The sequence below is a fragment of the Onychostruthus taczanowskii genome, unplaced genomic scaffold, assembly GCF_017590055.1.
Source record: "Onychostruthus taczanowskii isolate IOZ18803 unplaced genomic scaffold, ASM1759005v1 scaffold26, whole genome shotgun sequence".
NCBI classification, from domain to species: domain Eukaryota; kingdom Metazoa; phylum Chordata; class Aves; order Passeriformes; family Passeridae; genus Onychostruthus; species Onychostruthus taczanowskii.
The window spans coordinates 4,467,360-4,480,748 of NW_024499906.1; the positions used below are offsets into that span (position 1 = coordinate 4,467,360).

The window sequence follows — 13,389 nt, forward strand, 5'->3', positions numbered from 1 at the left end:
ATTTATCCTATAATAGAAATTATCTAAACATTTGAAAAAATCATTTGAAAATACCTTTTATGATGATGCCATAACCGTGAACTACAGGAGAGCAAAGATGTAGCTTTTTTTTTTACAAACTGATCCGATACCTTTCCAGAAATACACCAAAAGGGAAAAATAACTGGAGCATTACAAGAATCCTGCAATAATGTTTAGGTTTAGGGTTACACTGAGCAAACAGCTCAGTACTTGAGCACAGGTAGCTCTGACAGAGAAGGTGCTCTCCATATCGGTGTTGACATCCAATCACCAACTTCCCAATAAAGATCAGTATCACTTCCCTAGTTCAGAAGATGTTTTTGCCTTGTAATTGCATTTTAGCAAGTTTGTCTTAAAACTTTGCAAATATGGGCTGAAGACAAGGAGACAGTGTGTTTTCTGATAGCAGGCAAGTGTTTATTCCAATCTCACACTGTACTGCCTGCAGTAACTGTATAACTCTCATTAGCAGGGCATGCACAGGCAGATGTCGTGAGGTATTGCTGACACACAAGGTTATTTGAATGACAATCACAAAACCAGCAATGAGGGACACTTTGAAAACTTCCTCATGGGCTTAGGTATCATCATTAATCTTCAAGGAAAATTCTTGGATTTAATCTGCTCATACAAGTAACAGATATGTGCCTAAGTCACAAGGCAAAAGCTGAAGAAAGAAACACATAAGGAGCAGAAACTACAGTAGAGCTACATCCTCTCCTGACAGGAGTCAATTATTGAGAGGCTGTTTGGCCATCTTCTAATTGAACAGATTGGCACTGGAAATTCTGGATTGCCCTGCTTCCATCAAAACTTTCTACAGAAGCTGTAGCCCTGATCTGGCTGTGGCTGCTGGCCAGGCTGGCTTCTTACCGTAGTTCAGCTGACTGGCTATACAGCTCCCTGGCATCAGGCCGACTGCTCAGTTGGTTTCTTGGCTTCCCAGGCTTGTCAGCTGGCAAAGAAATAGATTGTTCCATTTTTGCCAGAAAACTGCAGAGCCAACACGTTTTGTTCCAGCATTCAATGAAACAAAATATTGACAAGCTGGAATTTCCTGTAGAATAAAAATTTCACTTCCCAGCCAGCTCCAATTATTATTGTATGGTCTTGTGTAACACAGTGACAGTGTTTATCACATCCTCTAATAAACACAATGCACAGAAAGGATGTGAATTCATGGAGCTTTCCAAGGCTTTGGATAATAATCTCATAGCATCTGCAACCATCTCTATGGAGTACAATGCATCTTTTGATAAGGTTAGCGTGTGATGCTTTCCATCCTGCATTAAAAGGCCTCCTAAGCTGGCTCTCAGAACTCGTCTGTCAGCAGGACATGACTGGCCAGTTCAGTACAGAACTGTGGATGACATCCTTTATGCATATTGTTTTGGAAAGTTACATACATTACAGATCAAACTCCAGGGAAAGAGGAGCCAGTAATAACTACAATATAGTTACATATATGAAGTTTATTGAGTTTTCACTGTTGAAAAAATAATGAGTTAAAATACCCACAAACATGCAAATAAAAACGACATGTCAAACATGACACTGGAAACAATGGATTTGAGAAGGATTTGGTGAAGAGAAACCAAAAAATGCTGTCACATTATGCCATAATGCCACAAACCCAACCCTTGCTGGAGAAAAAACACCATGGTCCAGCCCAGGTTTATGACAAGATGACTCACAGAATTACCCACTGAGACACAGAGTTCCAGTTTTGGAGGTGTCAGGGGTGTTTTCAAGGAGACACTGAACAGGCACTAAATGGTAAAGCAAGTCAAAGCCTGGGTGTGCCCTTGCAGCAGAACGAGACCATTTAAGCTGTGTCTGTTCTCAGCTGCGTCTGTGCTGTCCTCGGTGCCACGCTGACACATTTACTATGCTGGTGAACTGGATCAGCAAAACGGAAGGAAAGCAGGTTGCTCTCTGCTCCTCTCAGTTCAATCTCATTTATCGCTTGATTTCACAAATGTTCACGCTGGCACAGGCCAGAAGCAGCGCAGATGCAGGAGCAGGGAGCTGGGCTGGAGGGCTGAAGGGTATGTTACAGACAGATAAGCCACTAGAAGTCATTCGTGAAATTATTACATTGTGAGCTATGAGCTTTAGATTTTTATTTTGAGGGAGTGGGGAGGGAAGAAGGAGGGTGGAATATTTTCAAGCACGGCAGATCCTTCCCAGCTTGCTGCAAGGGGATCAAAGGAAAAGGCTTATGCAGGTTTTAAGACTGGAATAATATGCTCCTCTTGTTAAAGGCAGGAATAATACTATAAATTACTCATCTGCCCTTGTGAATGCAACAATATTATAATAAATGTAGCTTGTAGGATATAATTTCAGGTCTGGCCTGAACTTAATAAAGCTTTAGTTATAGAGGTACATTTTCCAGAGGTAGTATCATCAAATAACCCCAACAAAACAACAATGACACAATCACGCAACTGTGTAGTTTTCACGTACTGAGGGGGAAAATATAAGTAAGTGATTAGTGAAAAAATGGACAAAAGATAAGTCACATAAAGCCACAGACTATTTCTTCAACATCTTCCATAGAACTTCAACACATTTTATAGAACTGGCATTCAATACCTGAGAGACATGACATATAACTCACTCTGAGACAGCCTCTGAACAAGCTGTTCCAAGCCAGTGACCCTGAAATACCAAGCTTAATAGACAGGTGCAGCCAGTGAGTCAGGATAATACCAGGACATGAACAGTAGTTTTAACAAAAATATTCTAAAGATGCCTACATCTCCTACCAAATGAGTAGGCAGAAATCACCAGAGATGCATGGGCAGCTCTGCCTGATGCTGATTGCCTTCATGGGGCCTGATCCTGACTCCCACATGTGGACTGGTGTCCCAGGCTGGACTAGACCCATCCCTGTCCCCACAGGTGTCTGATGCCCCAGGGCTGGGGCTGTCCTGAGCTTGCCCTCCTCCCAGGCCAGGCTCAGAGGGATGGGCTCTGACTGGTCAGACCCTTCCTTGAAAAATATAAAATTCACAGGACACAAAATACCAGAGCCCAGAAACCAACACTGTATTTCTTCATAATTAATATAAATTTTAAAAAGTGTTGGGTGACTAGACACGTTTCCTGTGCTTTACCATAGGCAGTATTTAAATCAATTGTAAAAAAAAGTAAATTTAAAAACCCCCATTATTGCAAAACTATCCCCATTTTTATTATTGTATAAAAAAGGAACAATTTTTTTTTGTGACCAACAATGGCACGCCATGGGTTATGGTTCACAGTTTCCTGATGAGGGTAAACTTTGATTTTTCTCAAGGTTTTGGCAGGGAGCCATAGGAACTCATTACTCTGAGCAGTCTAAGGGGAATTCTAAAACAAAGGGAATAAAAGGCCTGAATTTATTTTTAAAGCATGCTTTTTCATGTTTACATTGCTTCCATAGCTATTTTGTTTTGGAATTTTTTACTTATTGTTGATATATAAAAAACAACGATATATTAAAAACAGCAAAATCCTCTTACAGAATTTCTATCTTTCATGAAAACTAAGAAGTGTATTTAATGATGGAATTGGTCAAAAGGATATTTGAACAAGATATTTTGTTGTTAAGCTGAAGATGAGCAGACTGTTAAAATGTCTTTATTCAAAAGACAGTGTATTTCCAAATTAGGCTGATCTCAATGGGCACTATCTTGAGTTAAATTTGAAGCTATTTTTCATTTACTTTTTCTCCATCCCATAGGGACACACAGTATGAGGGACATGAGGAACACTTTATTCGTCCCACTTGTGACACAGTGTGACACATTTTAGAACCAATCTCTTGTTTCTTATATATGTGTAGTTTGTTGCAGAGTTAGCAGTTTTTAGGGTAAATGAAAATGTAGTCCACCTACCTGCTGGCAAAAATGAATAGGGAACCCCTGACTTTTGAAGTGTCTAAAGTGATTGTAGAACTCAAACAGCCCTTCATGAAAGACTAAATACAAATAAAAGCCACAGCTTAAGTAAAAACAGAAGGTAGGCAGGAGCAGGAATTATCTAGAAGAGTAAGGGAGAGCCAGTAGCAAAAAAAAATCTCATATATTTTTAATATGTCTTAGGTGGTATTCAGAAGAAAAGTGCAATTTTTGAGGGGGCTAGGGTAGTTTCTCTCTTTTTCTCTGTAAAATGGGGCAGGTGAGAGCTTGAAACCACCCAGCACCGAAATAGCTACAAGGGTAGCATTCTTTTAATGGCTTTTTTCTTCCCTAACCCCTTCCCTAGTATACGAAGTTTGGGATTTTTTTTTTTCTTTTTGTCTGAATGTAGCTTTGGGGTCTCTTTCTTGTCTGCGATGCAGCAGTTGCTGCAGGCACAGGCTGCCTGCGGAACTCCGGTTCTGTGGTTCCCCCCGAGCTTCCCTCTCACATGCCGGGTCTCAGGAAGGCCTGTCCCGACCCCGGAGTCTCTCCTTTGTGGGGGCACAGAGCTGTCAGCCCGCACTGCTCAGAGGAGCCATTGTGCATCGTTCAACACACCTCCTGGCTGTGTCCCTGCTGCCAGGTTAGTGCCTGGACGAGCTGCTGCTCCGCCTGGAACGGCGCCTTATGCTGGGAAGCTACACGAGATTACCGCTTCCATCCAAATGAAAAGAAATCCCAGGCCCCAAGAGCACCTGCACCTACACACAGCAGAACAACTCATGAGGAGGTGAAAATCTATTGCCCATCTGCTGGCTAAATGCACGCCTGATGCCCTGAGGAATCCGGCAGCGCGGAATTTAGGAAGGCAGTGTGAAAGGAAGGCGGGCACGGGATTTTCAGAGAGGGTCTCAGAGTTTTTTCTTCGCCTCGTCCGACTAAAACCAGGCTGCAGCCTCCAACCCACGCCCCGTGCCGAGGCAGCCGGCCGGACATGAGAGGCGACCCCGAGCAAGCGGGCGGCAGCCCCCGACCCCGACGGAGCAGGCAGGCACACGGCTCCCGGGGGCTTTGCAAAGGCCGGGCCCGCTCCCAGGCACTGCCCACGGGGAAGGGCCGGGACAGGGAAAGAGCCGGGAATTTTTCACTTATTGTTGATATATAGGCTCCCTCAGGGCGTGGCCGGCACGGGCCCTGCGCGCGCTCCGCCGCCGCCTCGGCTGTTTCCGGGGCGGCCGCCGCTTTCCCGCCAATGGGAGCGCGCGGCGGCGGCGGCTGCGGGGCGCTGAGGAGGCGGCGGTCGCAGCCACAGCCACAGGTACGAAGCGCCCGCTCTTCTTCCCATCCCCTGCGGCCGCTGCCCCGCGGGCCGCCCTGCTGGGGAGCTCGGGCGCAGGGCGGGGCGCCGCCGCCGGCCTGTCACTTGGGGCTCGCTGCCACAGGTCGCCCGGGGGCTCCCGGGGAAGAGCATCCTCCGCCGCCCTTCCCAGGGAAGAATCCCCTGGGGCAGCGCAGCTTCCGCGGGCGCCAGCGGTCACCTGGAGCGGGCCGGGGGCGAGGCCAGGGCCCCCGGACCGCAGCGCGGGGTGACACGAGGTGAGGAGCGGGGAACGCAAGCTTCGGCTCCAGGAGCGAGCGCGCGGGGTTCGCGATCGCACGGCCCCCGGTGCGCCCGCGGGGCTGGTCTGTCCGTCCGCAGGCTCCGGGGGGGACTGACTGACTGGTGCTGGTGCATTCACAGTCGGTGCACGGAGGCTCCGTGAGTTTATGTTCCTCCTGCGTTGTTTGGGTTGTGGTCGGTGCGCACGGGTTAAGTAAGTTCAGCCTGTTCTCAGCATTTCGCTGCAGAAGTGTCTCCTCGCCCTTCCTCCCGCCGCATGTCCTCCTCCCAGTTCCTCTTCTCCCTCAAGGGAGGAGGAACAAGGAGCGTTCCTCCTTTGCTTTCTTGGCTCTTTTGAGGGGCTTTCTTTGGCTCTCTTATTACAACCGAAGTACTTTTCTCTGGTTTCCGAAAGAAATCCAGTATGCAAAAGGGGGGAAAAAAGGGTGAACTGTAGATCCGAACTGTATTTTAAGATACAACCTTCTCTCTTATCTGTTGCTGGAGTGAGATAGGGAGGAAAAAAAATCCCACTTACATTGTATCTGGAAAAGATCAGTGATACTGAAATAAATGGTAACAATGCTGGAAATTTATCCAGGTTACACTTGAGAAGAGTCTTACTTGGATTCCTGTTTTGCAAGATTATTTCAGAATCGTACAGTTAGACTTTAGTGGTAGATATCACCTATATTTAATTAATCCTTGAGAACTGAACATGGTATTCTCTGGTAAAATTTTCTCTAGGTGGGAATAAGTTTTCATGAGAAAGTGCTGCAGCTTAGAAAATAATAGCCCCACCTTACTTGGTGTGGTTCTGTTATGTACAAAATACTCCACAGACTGAAGTACAGAAACTTAAAGTTGTTTGCATAAGCCACAAAATCCAGACCAATGGATATCCCCAGTACATCAAGTAACATTCTTTCCCAGGAAGTGTTTGAGAGTCGAGACCTGGGACTGGGAGGAATGATTAGCCAGTAATGATGCAGGAGAAGAAAATGATTTATTCTTTTGAAATTGCTGCTTCTGTGTGACAGAAATACAATATAAGAGAATTAAACCAAGCAAGAAAAAGAGGACCCAGCCTGTCATTATTGCTTACCATAAATGATGTATTTTGCTCACTTTTGATGTGTTTTGCTCGTGTGGGTGGCTGTGGTTAAGACAAATTGTGTTTCATACCTGGACTTTTTCAAGACTGCTGACCTGATCAGTGAAACTGATAAATCATTAGAAATAGAGAAGGATCCATTAGACTGCTCTGCCTGCTTGTCAGTGTAGTCTGGCTTAATTTGGTTTTTAATAACAGTAGTGTGGAAAGGTTATAAATACATATGCAGGACAATTGGGGAATCAGGCCCAACCAATGTGGATTTACAAAAGGAAGGTTCTGCTTGACCAGTCTGATCTCCTCCTATGATAAAGTGACCTGCTTAGATGAGGGAAAGGCTGTGGATGGTGTCTATCTTGACTTCAGTAAAGCGTTTGGCACCATCTCCCTCAGCATCCTGCTAGAAAACCTGGCTGCTCACAGCTTGGATGGGAGTACTCTTCTGTGGATAAAAAACTGGCTGGGTGTCTGTGCCCAGAGGGTGATGGTGAATGGAGCTAAAGCCTGCTGGAGGCCGGTCACTAGTGGTGTCCCCAGGGCTCTGTTCTGGGGCAAGTCCTGTTTAACACCTTTACGGGTGATCTGGACATGGGGATTGGATGCACCCTCAGTAAATTTGCCGACAACACCAATTTGGATGGGAGTGTTGGTCTGATTGAGAGTAGGAGGGCTCTGCATGGAGACCTGGACAGGCTGGATCAGTGGGCTGAGGCTCAACAAGGCTGAGTGCCGGGTCTTGCACTTGGGTCACAGCACCCCACTCTGTGCTGCAGGCTGGGGGAAGAGAGGCTGTAAAACTGTTTGGTAGAAAGGGACTTGAGTGTTCTGGTTGACAGCAGCTGAACATGAGCCAGGGTGTGCCCAGGTGGCCAAGAAGGCCAGTGGCATCCTGGCCTGTAACAGCAATAGTGTGGCCAGCAGGACCAGGCCAGGGATTGCCCCCCTGTACTTGGCACTGGTAAGGCCACACCTTGCATCCTGTGTTTGACTTTGGGCCCCTCACTTCCAAAAGGACATTGAGATGCTGGAGTACATCTAGAGAAGGGCAAAGAGCCTCATGAAAGGTGCATAAGAACATCTGATGAGGAGTGTCTCAGGGTGCTTAGCCTGGAGAAGAGGAGGCGTGGGGGAGATCTCATCACTCTCTATAACCACCTGAAACAAGAGTATAGTGAGGTGGGGGCCAGTCTTTTCTGCCATGCCTGCAGTGAGAGGACCAGAGGAAATGGTTAGTTGGACTAGATAATCATGCAGGCGTCTTCCAATGTTGATGATTTTGTCATTCTAAAAGAGTTTTGTTCTTAAGGTATTTTTAAATTTCATATTTGGAACAAATCAGTCAAAGCTTAGTGTTTCATTAAGCCCGGGTTTTTGCAAATCATCATCAGAGTTGTCTAGGCTGATTCAGGTCCATGTGCTGAAGACAAAATAAAGTACTTTTTCTTTAAAAGAAGGATGTCTATTTTTGCTCTAGTACTGTTAAAAGCACCTCCTTTTTAAAACATAATACAGATATACTATTGTCATTGCCTAGACCCTTTTATTTGAAATTTAATTTTAATAAGGCCATATTACATATATTTTAAATTTATTATTCAAATTTGTCATAACCTATATGTGTTTAACATAGGTGTGCACATGTCCACATATGCCTCTGTAGCAATTGAAAAGATTTACTCAGCACATTTACAGAAAAAAGATAAAGTTTCTTCTTTTCTGCCAGCTAAGGTTTGTCAATACACACTGACCTAAAGTAAATTTAGGCATGGGATAGACTTGCACAAAGAGATTAAATCCATAGCAAATTTCCTGTTGGATTCCCTTAAGCTGATTATTTACTTCTGCTCCTTACATATATTCAAACAAGGATAGATGCATATGGAAAAGCTAGCGAAATGTTTATTACATGCTCTGATGAGAAGAGTGTTCTTCAGCGAATCACTGGAAAAATGGGTTTATAAATTTATAGAGGTCTTTGGGCTAGAAGGGACCTTTAAAGCCCATCTTGTCCAATTACACTGCAGAGAGCAGGGACATCTACAGCTAGATCAGGTTGCTCAGAGCTCTGCCCAGCCTGACCTTGAATGTTTCCAGGGATGGGGCACCTACAAGGTCTGGACAGCCTGTGTCAGTGCCTCACCACCTTCATTGCAGGAGATTTCTTATATCTAATCTAAACCTACCCTCTTCTAGTCTAAAGCCATTCCTCCTTGTTCTATTACAACAGGTGCTGGTAAAAAGTTCATCCCTGTCATTCTTATAACCCTCTTTTAAACAATGAAAGACATTGAAGGCTCTTCCCAGAGCCTTTTCTAGGCTGAACAACTCCCACACTCCCATCCTGTCTTCATAGAAGAGGTGCTCCATCTCTCTGATCATTTTTGTGACCCTGCTTTGGACCTGCTCCAGCAGGTCCATGTTTTTCCTGTGCTGAGGACCCCAGAGCTGGATGCAGCACTGCAGGTGGGGTTTCACCAGAGCAGAGCATCATCCTGCTGGCTACTCCTGCAGCCCAGGATGTGGTTGGCTTTTTGGGTTGCACGCGCACATTGCTGGGTCATGTCCGTCTTCTTGCCCACCACCACCCCCAAGTCATTCTTCTCAGGGCTGCTCTTAATCAGTTCATTCCACAGCTTGTATTGACACTGGAAATTTTCCCAACCCAGGTTCAGGTCCCTGAGTGTGGTCTTGTTGAACCTGATGAATTTCATATGGATCCACTGCTTGAGCTTATCCGCGTCCTTCTGGATAACATCCCATCCTTCAGGCATGTCAACCGCACCACTCAGCTTGGTGTCATCTGCAAGTTTGCTGAGGCTGTGCTTGATTCACTTGGTCTATGTCATTAATGAAGATAGTAAATAACACTGGTCCTGCAGTGAACACTTGCCACCAGTGTCCATCTGGACACTGAATTGGTGACTACTCTCTTCTTCTGTCCAACCAGCTTCTTATCTACTGAACATTCCACCCATCAAATCCATATCTCTCCAATTTGGAGAGAAGGATGGAGGTTTGTGTCAAAAGCCTTATGGATGTCCAGATAGAGGACATCTGTAGCTCTTTCCTCGTCCCTTGAAGCAATCACCCCATCATAGAAGGCCACCGGGCTAGTCAGGCAGGACTTGCCTGTGGTGACACTCTGCTGGCTGTCCTGAGTCACCTCCCTGTCTCCATGTGTCACAGCTTCTAGGAACATCTGTTCCATGATCTTCTCAGGCACAGAGAAGATCTGAGGTGAGACCAACAGGTCAGTAGTTCCCAGGATCTGCCTTTCTACACTTTGTTAAGGTGAATACAGTGTTTCCCATTTTCCAGCCGCCTGATTGCCATGACTTTTCAGATATAATGGAGTGACTTGGTAACTACATCAGCCAATTCTCTCAGAACTCTGGGATGTGTCTCCACAGGTCATACAGACTTATGTACATTCAGGTTCCTCAGGTGGTTGCAAACCTGATCTTCTCTTTGCTCCTCCAGTCCATCCTCTGGAGAGGTGTGGGAAGAAGGGTTGCCAGTGAAGACTGAGGCAAAAAAGTTGTTCAGTACTTCAGCCATCTCATCTGTTGTTACTAGTTTGCCGGTTCTGTTCATTGGTAGGAGTGCATTTTCTTTGACCTTCCATTTCTCTCTGACATGCCTGTAGAAGGCCTTCTTATTCTTTGCATCCCTTGCCAAGTTAGCTTCAGCCTCACCTTGGCCTTCTAACCTCATCCCTGAAAAACTAGGCAGTGTTTTTGTACTCTTCCCAGAATACCTGTCCCTGCTTCCGCTGCCTGTTCATCTCCTACTTGCCCAGTTTCAGCTGCTCTTAGTTTGGTCTCAACTCAGCAATGCCAGTCCCATGCCTTCCTTTCCTGATATCTTACACCCAGGGATTGATATCTCTTGGGCTTTATGGAAAGTGTCCTTAAAGATCTGCCAGCTCTGTCCTGCTCCCATATCTCTGAGAAAAATTTCCCACAGGAGCCTATGGATTTAGCTCCTTGAACAGCCAGAAGTGTGCTCTTCCAAAATTTAGGATCCTCTACGTACTCTTTGCGTGTTCCATGTCCCTCACGGCTGCAAACACCACCAGTGTGTGACTCCTATGGCCCAGGCTTTCACCAATCTTGTCACCACTGATTAGGTCACTTAGGTTAGTGGCTAACAGGTCCAGTGTTGCATCCCTTCTGGTCAGGATTGTCTTATTATGTGTCTTAAGAAGCTGCCCTCCATGCATTCCAGGAGTCTCCTCCTAAAATAGCTTCCTGTGCTACTTTTTCGGTAGATTTTGGGGTGGTTGAAGGCCTCCAGCAGAACAAGAGCCTGTGAACATGGTGCCTTCTGTAGCTGCAGCAAGAAGGCTTCCTCAGTAGGCTTCCCTGGATCAACCACTGCGTTGACTTGATACCTTGTTTTGGTTCTTTTGCCAGTGTGTTTTCAGCTTGCTCATGGCTGTTCTTCAGAGACAGCCCTTCACACTCTATCCGTTTCCTGTTGTAGACAGCAACATTCAGCCACTCCTTCCTAGCCTGTCCCTTCTTTCTTAGCAGCCTGTAGCCATCCACAGCCACACTCCAGCTGTGGGATTTTTCCCTCCAAGTTTCAGTAATGGCAGCTAAGTTGTAGCTTCCTAGCAGCGCAGAGGCTTCTAACTGCTCTTGTGTATTGCCCATGCTGTGTGCACTTAAGGTGATGCAACTTGCTAAAAAGGTAAAGATGGTGTGAGTGTTCAATAATTAGTTGTGTGATCAATTTTTTCCCTTTTTTTTGGTGTCTGACAATAGTTACTCAGTAACAGGGAAGTCCTGTTCCTCTTGGATCTGATGCTTCTGCCATTGATTCCCTTTTTTGAGTTAACAATAGGAGGAAATTAAATTTAAGAGTCAAATTCAATATCCAGAAGTAAAAGCAATTTTAAATGGTAGGTTTTATTTATACAAATGAGCTACTTCCAGGCTGTTTTATTGTCAGTGCTTTCACTTCCTTGTCTGTTAGTGTTAATGTTTGTGTATTTCTCACATGACTGAATCATTGTTGTATTGAAAATGGATAATAATTTTACATATTAAAAAAAAAAAAAACCCTTCAGGTTTTGCTGCATTTTTGGAGAAGTGGGACCCTTCAGATTTCTCTGAAGTGTATGACAGAGAGCAGAGATCATATAATATAGAGCAGAGATAGTATAATACAGAGAGCTGTAGGTAGTGTAATACAGGTGTATATATATTAGGACCTGTGTTATTCAAGTACTGAAGGACAGGATGCAGACAAGACAAAAGGTTGTGGTGTTATGGTGAAAAACCTATATGGTTTCTGTCCAGGATTTTTCAGTCTTCATACTGTGATTTACAAGTCTGTTTTGTAGGTTGATGTTCAGGTCTCCAGAGTTTAGTAGCAGATGACAGAGGAAAATGCTTAACCTGAAGGCAGTTTACAGTGTAGCTATGAACTGCTGTACCTGAGTAAACACTGCAGCACCCAACAAGCTTAGAAGGTCGTCTCCATTGCGTGCTATGTTGGGCTTTGTTAAAATTGCTGTAAGGAGGGATCCATCCAAAAATGTACAGCTGAAGTATCTGTGCGAAAACCCAACTTTTTCTGTAGATAGCTTTTTTAGGACAAGGAGTGCCTAAGAGTATTTCCCCAATATGCTTTGGATTTGTACGGGACTAGCCATTTAAGATAGAGCAGTAGGGACAGGTGAAGTGGATATCTTTTTTATTGCCTGATACTGTTGTGTGGGTTTTTTTTAAATTTTAAACACATGAGTTTTAGCAGAATCATTGTTGTGTTTAGTCTTCTATCCATAGTTTACTGGGAAATTAATTTTTTATTTGTATTTATTATACCTATATATTGTATCTGTAATCTGTGGATCATGCACCTGGCTGCTTCATGTAATTGTCTGAATTTTCCAAGCTTTAAACATCCAGTTGAGAGAAGCTGTGCTCTAGAGATGAATGTGTTGCAGTTTATTTTCCTAAATGTAATTTCTTTTTTAAGGTTCTAGCAAGTTCATCTTTGTGAAGGAAAGCAGAAATCAAAGTGAAATGTATTCACATTTTACCTATTCATAATCTCTTAGGTACAGATGTACCTAATAATAATCTCTTGCTATTGTATTCTTTAAGAAGTTTCATAATCTCTTGCTATTTTATTCTTGAAGAAGTTTTACTTTTAGAGGTGCTGGGGTGGAGAAAGGTAGTTACTTGATGACACTACTGATCTTCTTATTTAAATGACTTACGCTCAAGACCGAATGCATATAAAACTTTATTTCCCATATAAAAGTTAAATACGTGCTTGAGGTGAGATCGAGAAAACCAGTCTGGTCAGTTGTGTGAAGACCCATACTCTGATGTCGGGGTGTTTATTTTCTTTATCTTTGCTGTCATTTTTACATGCATTTGCTCTTTTTCCTGATTAAACTGTGTGATCATGGGAAAAGATGAAGTATTAAAGTTTTCGTAGAACTTAAAACCTCACCACATGCTTTCTGTCTTTAACACTCTATTGCCTATTTTGGTGGATGCAAAGATGAATGAAACAAACTGGATGCATTGCTGCTGCTTAAAGAGGGAAACTTGAAAAAATACCTTCATAGCTGTTTTTTTATCTTCTTGTTGTTAGAATTAGACTTAGGATAAATAAGGGCAGCTGAGTCAAGCAGAAACCCTTGTGACCTACTCCGTTGAGAGTGCTGGTAAATGCATGTGGTCTGCTGTGTTTTGCCAGCAGAGCCTGGGCTGCCCAGAGCAGAACCAGGGAACGAGAGTGAT

The 13,389-nt window shown here is 44.4% G+C and overlaps 1 protein-coding gene across 6 annotated transcripts in view; it reads left to right on the forward strand.

Moving 5' to 3' along the window:
* Positions 1 to 5,183: 5,183 nt before the first annotated feature.
* Positions 5,184 to 13,389, forward strand: part of AKAP11 (A-kinase anchoring protein 11) — a 44,253-nt gene continuing 36,047 nt past the window's right edge. For 5 of the 6 annotated variants that reach the window (XM_041407291.1, XM_041407294.1, XM_041407295.1 and 2 more), the window contains exon 1: positions 5,184 to 5,229. The gene's annotated coding sequence lies outside the window, so the exon portion shown is untranslated. Of the gene's footprint in view, positions 5,508 to 13,389 lie in introns of all 6 variants that reach the window. The other variant, XM_041407292.1, reaches the window with a different exon arrangement.